At 43.6% G+C, this 14,003-nt stretch overlaps 1 protein-coding gene across 9 annotated transcripts in view; it reads right to left on the bottom strand.

Moving 5' to 3' along the window:
- The window catches only part of LOC128305294 (homeobox protein 5), a 65,269-nt gene that overhangs the window by 49,167 nt on the left and 2,099 nt on the right, over positions 1-14,003 (bottom strand). The gene's annotated exons all lie outside the window — the stretch shown is intronic.

Raw genomic sequence — 14,003 nt, 5'->3', positions numbered from 1 at the left:
TCGAATCGTCTCCGTTGCGCGAAGCATAGCCCGGATCATCGTTTTGCTCTCGCCGCGTATCGCCCACTAATAGCATTTAGGCGCAACTATCTGCAGCAGCAAGACGGTGGACTCGTGGAATTTGGAACAGGCAAAGGCACACACCAACGCGATATATACTAAACAGCTTAATTTCAAGGCATTTCATTCCTTTCCCAAGAGGGTGTCACTTTCCGATGGTAATGTGAGCGCGGTCTCGGGCGTTTTGATGCGGACGATGCGGACCGATGATTACGAAACGGAGGGCCTGCCTGGCCCCTTTCGCTGCACGATGACTGGCGGCGCAGAAGAAGTTTAGTATCGATGTCACTCGGATTAGCAGGAATTTGACGGCATCTCCGGCGACACGCGGACTCCCGGGAATAAATACGCACTACCAAAACCCGCCAACTGCTATACGGTCCACACCATTAGAACTCTGAAACGGAAAGTGAAAGAAAAGAAAAAAACGAAACGATTACTATGGGACTGCATCGATCGGCGTTGGCGAGCGATTAAGAGGTGAAATTTTCCGCGTTTTGTTTTCCGCTGCCATAATAGTGAATGAAAATGGTTAAACTAATAGTACACGATGTCGTGTTGGTACATCGCGTACATTCGTAAAGGTCTTCCAACGGTTGGCATTAAAAGCCATTTCGGACAAATCCATTCCAACTCCACTTCAACGCCTACGTCCACAAGTACGCGGACCCCTCCCATACAGGGTTGACATGCACCATTCAACCCCGGCGCGGTGGCATAACCACCATTTTTGGGGGAATTACTATTTTTAGGGGAACGAAACATTCGCCCATTAGGCCTTTCTTTCCCGAAGGCCAGACCAACCTAAACCAATATACCACCTTATACCTCCGTAGGGGTTATTTTTACGCTCGGACTATCTTTCCTTCGCCCTATACAACGAGAAGTGGAAAGAATGAACCACTCCTCTGACCACCGCTGACTTGTCGGTATAGCGCACGCTTACATGGACGAATTCATTCTTCGGCACATTTTTAACTGGACAAAGCCAAGATCTATCACGTCATCGGTGAAAGATGTGTCCCTTTTCCATGCTTGCGAGGGGGTAATCATGTTACAAATCGTTTTGTCAAAATCACAAAGTATGACAAAGTTCACCATTAGGATGTTGACACAGTTCTCAAGCGTTCTGTTGAGAGTTTCTGAGTAGGAAACAAAAAAGAAAGGAGTAGGAAATAACAAAAAATTAAACTCAAAAAAACGAAGATGAACAACACAACTTAAAGAAATAAAAAAACATTAAAATTAAATAATTTAGCATTGATAAGAATAGTTGAAAAAATATGCGTTAAATAGTTTACACAGTACCTTTAATACAAAATTAAAGTAAAAGAAGGACCTATTGACACAATTTATTCTGGGACAGCCTCTGAGCAGAGCAAAGCCACTCAATTTCTAACCTGAAAACCCTGTATTATTGTTGTCCTATTTTTAGTGCACAAATTGCACAATCCATCCATCCATACCATCTTCACACCACCACCACACGGCAGATGAACGTAATTTAGCATTGATTTATCCTAGTTCCAACGACCGAAACAAATATGGACAACAAAGTGTAAATACCCACACACGCTTTTATGCAACAAAACCATTCCATTCCCTAACGATCTCATTTGGATCTCCGTAGAAACCAACGCAGCACACCACGGGAAATGGGAAAAGGAACGCGACAAGCGTGTGCAATATCTCGCATGCATTTCGTGCGCATCTCCTCTGTCTGTCCCGGACTGACAGACAGATCCCGTAAACATGACTAAATTATTGAATGGTCCTTTTTCCCGTTCCACACACGCGTTCCACCTCATAAGCGAGAGCAGCAGTCAATATCGTTGGAGCACGGGGCACACGGCGCGTTCGTTTTTCACCGCGTTCGCCTTGTTCATGCCTGCCTAATGATTGTTTTCTATCAGAAGAACGAAGAAGGGAAGCGTCCCGTCTGCCTCGCATGTTGCAAGTGATAGAAAATGACTGTCCCTCGGAGTGCAGCTGCATCAATAACGAACAGCAGCGGCAGGATGCATGGAACGAGGGTCGCCCCTGAGGAGTACAGATCGAAAAATGGGCAAGAGGACAAACAGTGGACCGAACGAACGGCCGCCGGGATGAGGAGATTTTTCTTTGTTTGCTTTGAATTCGTAAGTAAATTTTCAAAATCACGAATCACGTTAGTGCGCGCGCGGATGAGGTTTTCGTGCGCGAGGGCTAATTGAAAACGGAAGCCACCATGCCACCACACACACACTCATACTGGGTGCGCAGCCTCTGTGTTCACGTGGTTAATGATGTGGCTCTAAAAGGCGACTGAAAATAATGCATTTCAAGAAAGAGAAATGTCAATAAAAATAAATCACATCCGTTTCTTTTCGTTTTTTGGCTGGGCAGCTTTAAATGAGGCTTAAAGAAATAAATCCCCCCGGAGTGTCTTGACTGAAGTTGAGGTATCTGGGGTATCTTTAGGCAAGTCTTTAGGCAGAGAATACTAAAGCAGTATTGATTTGGCATTTAGGATTTTCTGGTTGAGTTTTGGTGGATAATGTTTCCAAAAAATAAGTGAGAACAACATTTTCAATGCCTGATAAGATCATTTGATTCCTTTACATGAAACAGTGAACCCTTTCGGTGCAATTGTTTGCATCACGAACATGCACTCAATCTAGTAGAACACGCCATTACCCGCGATGACGATAAACAATGTATAAGCTGCATCGAAAAGCGAGACAACTGCGGAATCGAACACGATTTATCAAAAAGCTCCCCTTCGTCGCGTTGCTGCAGCAGAAAAACAATACCTAAATATCCCCACTCGAAAAAATAATAGAAAACCTCTGGTACGATTCTACCCAGCTGGGAACACATCTTGCTGGCCCAAAACCCGGCTGCCTCGCAGTGAATGGCGTGAAGAGAGATAATTTTTCCATTTCCCGTTCGAAGCCGCACGGGCACGGGCAGTCGTGCGGTTTTTTTTAGGTGCCAGACGAAGAAGGCAGGCAGCGTCGAAGAAGCGGTGTACCGTGTCGAATGCATTTCACCCATTTTTGCACTACAAACAGCGACGGGGTTCGTGATTGCGTGGGGAGGGAGGATGGAGCATCCAGACAACAGGTTAATTTGCGGTAAATGTCAATTGCATCGAATGCGACTGAAAGGTTTGGTGGTAGTCGGCAGACTGTTACTGTAAGCCGATTGCAACACAACTTTGCGTTGGTGAAAAGATCATCGGCTTTAATGTCAAGAAATGGAACAATAATTATGAAATATCCGCCTCTTTTGTAGAAGAAATTGTTGTTACTAAAACACAAATTAACACTATAACGTCTAATGATTTATTACAAAGCTTTTAGAAAACAATGCAATTAAAAACAAACAAATCATGCATAAAACACGCACTCCCGGACATATCGCTTTCCGCAATTAAAACGACGGCGACTCAGCGTCATTCATGTGCGGAGAGCGAAATCGTTCAACCGGAAAAAAGCGATCTGAACGCTAGCGTCTTGCGCTTCGAACCATTGCCACTGCTACCACCGTTTGTTCGACTTAAACGATCGACAGGCAACGATCAACGTCAAGACACAAACACACTCTCATCCCACCCTTCCGTTGCAGGGCGTCCCCGTTGTACTGTTGGTGCTGAAACCTTAGCCCCATTTAAAAACATCCCATTGCCACGTCGTCGCAGCCGTCGTCGCAGCCGTCGTCGCTGGCATCGGATTGCGTCATCGATTGCATTCTCAATTGCCCCGGGTCGGGTGGGGTGAGTGGGTGGGTTTGGGATGGGAGTGATTGCAACCGATTCCAACCACTGCTCGGTTGCCAGATGGATTCTTTCTTGCCCCATCGATGTTGAGGGGGGTTCCCGTGCCTCGATCGTGGTGCCCAACGATCAAGGGTTAAAACCGCGCAATCGCTATGGTCTTCCCTCGCGCGTTACAACCCTCCGATTGCCGTACGGGGAGAAACCATACGAATGCCATACGCTTGGTGGAGAGCCCAAAATTTAAAACCAACATTCTAAAGCTCCGCAAGCATCGAAGAGCGAGCACCGCCGACAGTGTGTGGCGGTGGTGAGTTAGAATTTCAAATTTAACCCGGATCACTTTACGCCTGTGGTTGTTTTCTTTGCTCGTACACAGCCTTTACAGCGCAAGAAGCTTGTGGTGGATTTTGGAAGCAAAGGTGCAAACAACAAAGAAACGGACCGGCTTCAAAAGAACGCGGAGAAGTTCTTAAATTGCTGGAAAATTGGACGCAATCGACATTGACATTGGCAAGAATAAGTATAGAATGTCGCCATGTTCTTGGTGGGATCAATAAAAAAGACGCAATTTTTAGAAACAAATTAAACAGAACCACACATAAATGTCGTAGAAGATGTAAGTGTTTATTTACTACACAAATTTTAAAGATCAAAATTGATCAAAATAAATAAAAATACAATTGAAAAAAATAAATAAATAAATAAATCTAATAACTATAATACGGCGAAAGCCGTAATAATGAAAATATAAATAAATAAATCTAATAACTCCAAATGTGAGTAACTCACAATATGAAACGTCAAATTAGTCCCACCAAACAAATTTAAAAACCTAAGAAATGATGCATAGATCAGTTTTATCATGATTTAACGAGGAAATAATAGATGAATACCAACAAAATATCGAATGTCGGAGGGTATTTAAAATGTATTACATCTTAATAACTACATATGTTTGATAATAAAATGTTTGGTTTAATTGTGTCGTGTTAAACTCGAAACTCCTCTTGTCTTGTATTGTTAAATCCCGGAAATAACGCATCAACGCCAATCATTGCCCACGTTATGAAGTCCATGTTACATGCCCTACCTATACAGTATGTTGAATTTTGTTGCTCTATCTGCAGATAGCTCCACCAAACCCACAAATCAGCAATCTCCTTTTAAAGAGATATATTATATGAAACGCCTAAAAACAAGCGAATCCGCTACATACACCGGCCGGGAAGTAGAACAACTATCACGTACAACTCTCCGCTACAACTCCGCGTATCACCCGAGGGCATCATTAGTTTTAGCGTCACACACCAACAAAAAAGGCCCCGTTGTGGTGCAAAACGATATCCTTCTTTCCAACGGTGCACGCGCGAGTGGGTTTAGGTATTTCCGCGTCCAACATTTTAGACACAGACACCGGCGTGGATCAGGTAACGACGGGGTCAGGTTTTGATATTATTTATCTTCTTTTTTTATTTCTCTCTCTCTACCAACTCACGAACACTTCATCCGATCCAACCACAATCCAATCCAATCTGTCTCGCATAACCAGCTCCCTTCCAGGCACATGCAGCGGCCTTGTCTGGCGATCTGCCGGTACCGGAAGGATCTGTTGGCAGAGGTTTGCTTGGTTCGCCTTTGCCAGGCTGTGCACGAGAAAAAAAGGTGCTGGCCGTTCATATTTGCATAGAATTCAAACGGTGGGCACACATTTCTTTATTTATGTTGCCCCGTTGCATTTAATCCCACCTTTTAAGCGGGGCGGTGGGCTAATGTTCTGCAACCTCTCACTCTCCCCCAGCATCATAATCTACCACGAGCCACGAGCATGTTTTGAAAGTGTGCAAGATTTCCAACGAGATTTGTTCCTGAAAAGGGTTTTATTTTTGTTTTTGCTTTTACGTTTGTATTTTATATTTATTTTACACCACTTTTCATCCACGGGCTTCTTATGGTTTTGGTTCGGCCAGCCAGTGCGACTGTGGTGCCGTTGGTGGTGTAGTTCTTCTTCACCGTAGGATGGCTTTCACCTGTCACACTCAAATGCACCGAAGGAGAAATGAGAACTGCAATTGATGTCACGCTGCATCCCTCCCTCACCCACCCTCCCACCCCCCATCCGTCCACCGCCATTAATCCATTTCCACCTGACCCCTTTCACTTGGTGGATCACAATCTCTCGTCTTCAATTACAGTGCCGCTACGCTCCTCTACCTGTTGCCTCTGTTCGCTGCAAACCACAAAATGCAAAAATGCAACAAGATGCACCACACGTACAGTTCTCGCCGGTTGGTAAGAAAAAATCCTACGAGCGGGCTAATGCACTCCGGGAAGTAACGGAGCTAAAACCCACCAACGGGTCGCCTGTTTTGCGCCATGCAGATGGTACAGTGATACAGAAATTACTGCCGGAGCGGAGGTCTGTCATCACGATAAGCAGCCACAAGGTACCACCGACAGAACACGGAGAGGTTTTCAGCTCGTGTGATTGGTTGTATATCTTCGCTTTGATATATTTTTCCCTTTACTTGTTCACCCCCGATCCGATGTGCACTGTGAGGGCCGGGAGAGAATTGAGATAAGAGCAAGCTGTTTAAGATATCGCCTGGGGGTAGATTGTCGTCAGTATACAGAACACTCCACAATTTTAATATAAAAATAGTTTTACTTTTAGTAAAATTTCGTCTTGAATTATTCTTTAATTATTTTGAATTGTTGAGATTTGCTGCCTTAAATCGATATTACCCGTTTAACCTTTTTTATTTGCTAGTCTTTTCTTTTATATCTTGTCATTTCAGCTCATTTTGTGTTCAGTGAAATTTATTGCAATAAAAATGTAAATGCCACTGTTTATGTCATTTATCTTATGTCTTGTCTATATTGTATTAGACACAATGCTACATTTAGAGTTATTAGAGTATTAAGAGCAAATCTATGCAATCATACCATTAATTTTAACAACTAATTCTAAATTAAATCTAACAAATGCATAATATTTTTTTTTTATTCAGGGACGGCCAGGCCGTATTGCTGCATAATATTTTTTTTAAATAAACAAATAATAAAAGAAAATATGAGTTATATAAGTGCGTTTAAACCATGCGTAACATTTACTAGTCTTGAATCCGGAGAGGCTCAAGTAATTCATACGCCGAATAGAAAAAAAAAAACCATTCTATGAACACTTGAGAACATCACATTACGAACACTTAACCCTCCATCACTCAATGGGGTTGAAAAAGGGTGTACTGCAAAACAAAAAAATCAACCGGAAATGAGTACCCGAAGCTTTTTTTTATCTTACACCGCACACACACACACTGAGACTCAACCCCATGACCGTCATATAACTGGTTGCATTTAAAACACAACAGCAAAGCACAGCAAGAAAAGCAATAAACCACATCGGCCAGCTGTCGATTGGAAGTTTTTCTGATTGCCAAACGGCAAGAAAAACACACCAAACATTTCATACTTGCGTTTCGACATCTTTCCCTAGAAAGGAAGTAGTCACAAATGCGAAAAATTTCTCCGCAAAACTTGCAGTTCCAAAACAAAACCAAAAAATAAAGTAACATGACCAAAGAAACAAAAACCGAAAATAAAAATAAATTAAGCAACGGTACAAACGGCACGCAACGCTCATCCCGCGCACAAGATGTGGCCATCGTGTCGCTTAAAAAAACACGAAAAGAAACAACAACCCCAAACTAATGATTAAAACATCACACGATGCGGGAAATGTGTTGCACTGTTTCAAGTGCATAGGACTCGTAATTTAGTGGCCAATTCTCGGACTCGAAGTGGAGCGTCGTGGTGCCGTACGGCAAAACCGGTCAAAAAGTGGTGCGAAGAAGCCAACTTGCCGCCCCTCTGGCCGTGTGTTCGTTCGAGCGGGTCGGAAAAATTATGAACCCCCATCATCTCCACCCACCTTCCCCCACCAATCCCCTAAAACCCCGAGGCACCTGAAGAAAAGCAAGTTTTACCTTCGGCGACCGCGAATGGGCCGACAGAAGTGCGCTCGGTGACCAAAGAAAAACCTTTTTCCTTCGGCAACCGCAAGAGCGCGCAAGGGAAAAAACAGCAAGTGGAAAAAAAAAGATCCAAGGCCTCTCCACAGCATAACAGATCGCAATCAGATTGGAACGAAACACACACACACACAGCAACATGCCAAACTGGATCACTTTTCGTCGTTTTTCATCGCCACATTTCAGCACTGGTTGGATCAGATCTCGCACCATCACCGACCGACCAGATGGATAGATAGATGATGATGGGATAAAAGTTTTACCAGCGCCGTTGAGTCACCTTCCGTGCCATTTCCTGGCAAGATGTTCGGCAACACGAAAAAGGGGGGGGTGAAAAAAATACTTCTCCACCTCACCCCCCGCCTGAAGTGCAATTTGATGAACTTCTCCTTTTTTTTGTTTGTCGTAAGGTGGTCCTTTTCCAAAAACTATCGAGCAAGAAACGCAACGGTGCGCGGGGTCGAAAACATCAATCAATTACCACCAAAAACCTGCCCAGCTTTGTTTACGAGCAACGGTTGAGCTTTAAACATGACAGCTACTTTTTTTACGCTTTTATTGCACTCTTCGCAAACAGAGAGTAGTTGCGACTTTACTGGAAACTTTATACCATTAGAAAAGGTACCACACACCGGAGACGCAGAGTGGTGTGGTCGATTTGCTTGTGCTTTTCATTACGAATTGTGGAACATGGAAGCGGAAAAAGTGCTATAAATCTTTGTGGTTTAAGTGAGTTAAAGTACATGCGAATTATTTTACTCCTCTTTTTTATTTTGTTGCTCAATGTACCCTCCCTTAGAAAGATGTATAACATGACAGATTAAATAAAGAAAAACGAAAATAATTTGAACAATTATTTGTGAAATTTTCATAACTTTTTATCGTTTTGCCACTCATGAGTCAGAGTAAATTATGGTTCCCAGTGCGTTTGCTATAATTCATCAAAATTTCATACAAATATTTCACAATTTATACTTTTTTTATGTAAGTGTTGTTAATTATCTTTTCTGTTCGAGATTTCTCTAACGTGGTTGAGTTTCAATTTTGTAAAGTATACTTTTTCATTAAATCCATCAAAATCCTACGATCATTTTTTTATGGTAAATCATGAGGTTATTTCGCATTATTTCTACAAATGAGTATGTAACAGCCATAAAAGCATTTTACGGAATAATAAATATCTCATTAATAAATGCACGAAGCTGCATGCAAGCGCTCAACATGAAACCATTAAAACGCATTGCGCATTTGAAGCGTATCCTTGCCTGTCCACTCTTTCGCGTGGCGTTGCAGCTACTTTCGAACTCCAACAAGAACCGACAGCTCGCGAACCCAACGCTTCTGGCGAGGAAGAGTAATTGTTGCAATTACATTTGGCCGCCTTTAATTTTGTGCACCATCTCCTGCCGATGTGGCATCCGTCGAAGATCGTTCAGAACAGTCTCATGTGCTATGCGGCCGAGCGCAATGACGGCGAATCCGTAGCGCACCCTAATTGGACCCGCGTCCAGTGTCTTAGAAATGGTTCGACATGGCAAAGAACCGGTGCGTTCGCGCGGCATATTCCATGAGCCATGGCATGCATCACACACGCAAGAGGGCTGACGCTGTCGGCGGTCAATACTGCAAATAGTTTGCACATACATGCCCTTGCCAGCCGAACGGAACATTATGCGCCGAGATGCAGTCGGAGGAACGTCTGCAACCATTAGCACTAGACCGAATGAAGAATGGAAGGTTTTGACCATCAAAACCGAGGCTTTGAAACAGGGTGATTGACATGTGGGATTGTCCTTCAAACTTTGGGACATTCGCGGTGTTTGAAATTATGTCGCATGTTGAATGGACTTTGTTAAAATTGATGGAATTATTTTGGGGAAAATAAGAAATATTGCGACAAATTCGATATTTGCTGAAATTCGCTACAATACAATGAATTTGTCATATCATCTGCATCGTTTGTGTAAAATTCTGATACAAGAACTATAATGATTAATTAATTCTACAATTTTCTAATTTAAATTTTCAAATCAAACTTTAAAAATGAAAGCGAGTTATTTAGCGATAGCCAACCAGCATACTGATTATAAACAGCTATAACTGTTGTAAAATAAGGCACCTCTTTTAAACAGATTATAATAGCATATCAGCATTAGTAAATTTTAATATAACCCTGTGTTTTACTGCGCTTAATATAATTTGTCATAATAAACTTATTCATGAAGTTATTCCACTCCATCAGCTGCGGGGAAATGTAAACTCATTCTTCGTGCAGCTTGGTTTATAAATTAATCCCAGGAACATTAATTTGTTACTGCATATGCTAAACTGCACGTGACATATTTTTCCTGACAGCATATGGGGCAGCAATCTGGTCGTGAAGCTTACGCTCCATCAACTCACCCTGGATGGATAAGTTTCTTAATCGATTGTAACGGGCGTGCGCCATAAAAATAGCTCCAAATCGATCGACTCACATCACTTCGGCCGTTGCAGTTAGTCGAGGCGATTTGCTCAACGAAAGGCGACACACACACACACACATAATCGGTCGATTCGATCGGTCTCATCGAGTTGCGATCTGGGCGATTCAACTTAGCATAAAGCAATTTTTCCCGCACCGAGTACCCGTCTTTGTACCCGTTTGTGTATGTCTTTGGCGCAAGTGTGTTGCCCGCGCTTCTCGACGATAAATAACTCATCGCGAGATAGATTACGACAGGGAGAGTCTCCTTCAGCCCCGTTACACGCCGGGCTGTCGGAAGGGATCTGGCATTCTCGAAAGGCGTCCATTCACCCAAACTCCTCCACAATCACTCACACACCCTCCCTTCCTCCCACCCTTTGCTCTTCGTTTGCTGAATCGGGTGGTTGAAGTGTACTGATTATTATTACACGCTTGAAAACGGGTTGTTCCGGTACGGACCTATCCCCATTTTCTCTCGAGGTTCGTTCGACCATTGAAGGTGGGCAGACGATGAGTGCATAATTTCCACCCATCATCCCTGCGCGCACCCCGTTGATCCGGGTGGGTAATATAAAGTGGGCCTCTTCCCTCGGCTCTTCATTGCACCACGCGAATCACGACAAACCGATCCTTTCATACTGGGGAATCGGTTTCTTTTCTAGACCATGACCAACACCACCACCCCCCCTGGGGGAGAGAGACCGATGCGTGATTGGGTGTATGACCGCTTCTGAATGCTGCCGGGCCAGCCAGCTTCTGTGCTCTAGCGCGCCTGGACGATTGCTGGACGCCAGGCTCCCTATGGTCGTAGGAAATGGGCTTTTAATGCGGAACGTGCCATAATTGCTGGCAAATAGCGTGCAAAATCGGACGGCAGAAAGGTCCCCGCGCTCGGCATACAGACTCTTGCTGTCTCCGTGGCAGTAGCAAACCAGTACGTTACTGGCGTTACTTACAGTGCAACGGATGAAAGGACTATGATCCGTTCTTTAGCATAGCAAACCCATGCTGGGATGAAGCTGACGAAGAACGGTGCTTGATATCGGTTAACTGATTCTAAGGTACCGTGAAATGAACCTTTCCGCCCTTTTAATAAGAGAGATGCTGATATAAACGTTCTCATAAAATTCATATAAGATGATCCAATCACATCCTGGACAAAAACTTTCCCAAAAAAAACTAAATAACACCTAACACATTTTGTTTCGTATCTTCCCTTTCGTATCGTGCCCTTTAAAGCTAAAAAAACAAGAAACAAATGTCATTAAGTCATCAGCATAAACGATTTTCTGTCGAAAATACAATTCCCAAAACAATTCCACCTTGGCACAAAGTACTTAATTGCAATTAAATAGACCCTGCCGTGATGCGTAACATGATAACAAACAAAGTTGTCCAAAACAGATCCAGGGCAGAGGAGACATTCCTCCAATTCAGAAGGACACTCCGAAGGATTCGCACCACCGTCTGATGGAAAGGACACAGTGGAAATGCCGGAAACAAAATCCACCCGATTGTGTTGTGCTCGAGCGAGAACGTAAAGCGAACGAAGGATTCTGCTCAGAACGTTAGTGGATTATTTAAACCTAATTGACTGTCGACAGGCTGCAGACGGCGGCAGAGTGGGAGAGATTGTTCGTGCCCCCTGTGCAGGCACACAACATTCATGTAAAGCTGGCATGATTAAAATCTTAACATTTACGGTGATGGTGCTTGCCGTTTAATGGGGAATTTTCCGTGCGGCTCAACCGATCACGTACCGAAACTCCCAACTTCCACCAAGCAATGATGTGAGGAGGGAGAGCACCGGATTTTAGTTATGCAGAATTTCGAGGGTTTTCCACCGTATGTATGATTTACGGCACACAAATCTGGGGAAAACGGGCAACAAAGAATGTTGTTGTTACGCACGAACGCATAACATGATTTGCTCGTTCCATCTTGTGGGTTGTGTGCCGGTGCTGGTACTTAACATTTGTCTGACCTGCCCCGTATGTGCACCGGGTTTTTTTGCATATCAATGCTGTCCCCTTCCCTGGTGGGGGTCAAATTCCAAACTTCAATCATAAACCCCCAAAAATGAACCCATTTTTTACGGCGTTGTGCTGTATGGAAATTGAAGGCCACAGGGGACCATCCACAATTGAAAAACAATTTTCCGCCACATATTCGACCGTATGTGACTCTCCCAGAAACTTTTCAATGCATTAGGTATGCTATGTTCATGCAATGGCTGGGAGGTGAGTTTCAATAGCCACGGATCTTCAACCGCGAGAGGGCTGGTCGAAGAGACGAACTTCACTCGGCCAGCCAGTGCGTTTTGGGGGTAGAGTTATAACACTAGCCAGACTAAACAATGCCAACAACGACCAGCAGCACCGTTGGATGGGTGGAGGGCCAGTGAACGAAAAGTACACAGGGAACACATCCACTGGAACGAAAGAGTAACGGGAACTGGAAAACAGGCCCGGTTTACGATGGTCATTTCGAGACCTTTTCAGGCGATGAACGCCGCGTTAAAGCGACTACGCCGCACAAGTAGTGTCGAGAGGAAGTGAGTTTGATAGCAGTTTCACAAATTGCTAACAAAAAAATACACAGATTGGTTTGAGAACACTCGGCAATATTTTTAGGCTGGAGGTGTCTATTAGAGCGATGATAGAATTTAGTAGTTAGGGCATTATTCTTCTGTGATCTTAAAAGTTAAATGTCAAACAATAATGGTGATGTCCTTAAATGGAACTTCAAAGCATTTAAATGGTTTGACATTTTGAATGTTATCTCGAACGTTGATAAACATATAACCTTGCCATTTTTGGAACGATTAACCAAAGTCCGAGTTCGTACTGGAATAGATTCAAATTCGCTATTGCCAGCACGATCTACAACCCGAGTTTTGTTATTTATTTTAAGTTATGAATTGAATGTAAATACTGATTTTAGTTCTTGTATCAACAGACTTTCATATAACATTATACGTAAAGTGTTTATATATAACTCGATATAACTCGGTAAATGCCTCTCCGCTCATAACAACACTGTTGGCCATTCGTGAACTAACACTTTGAAAATCCAGAACACTCTTGGAGCCCTGGAACAGTAGCCGGATGTCATGCAGCAGGCGCCATTGTTACGCCACCTTCAAACCAAAATCGGTGAGCGTCCAATCACACCAACACGCACACACACACAATGAGCCGGCGCTACACACGGAACATAGGCCAGAGGCAGAGGCACAAGCCGACAAAGCAGGCGCCAGCAGACGCCATATCCAGCCGTTCGTCGATGAGATGAGATGACAAATACATTTCCCATGGCATCCTGTGCGTTTCACGGCTGAAAAAAGGGGATTGTTTGAACGAGCAAAAAGCATCATTGCGTTTTATGGTGTGCGTGCGTGCACATCCCTCTACTCTGCTGGAACAAGCTGAAATTCAACTGAAAGCTGCTGCGTTCGGTTGATAAATTTATGACATAAGGCGCACGTTGTTTTGTGTGTATGCAGGAAGCAGCAACAAAGACGATGCAATCAAATTATCACAACGCGAAAGGCGATGCTGCTGTAATCGATTATTCGTAGCACTTTATCACAGATGCACACTTACACTTATGTACCACACAGAAGGCGGATATGGGGTGGCGATTGGGTACGTTGTGCAATATTTTATTCCGACCCATCATTCAT

This window comes from Anopheles moucheti, chromosome 3 (assembly GCF_943734755.1).
Source record: "Anopheles moucheti chromosome 3, idAnoMoucSN_F20_07, whole genome shotgun sequence".
NCBI lineage: Eukaryota > Metazoa > Arthropoda > Insecta > Diptera > Culicidae > Anopheles > Anopheles moucheti.
This window is presented reverse-complemented; position numbering and strand designations above follow the sequence as displayed.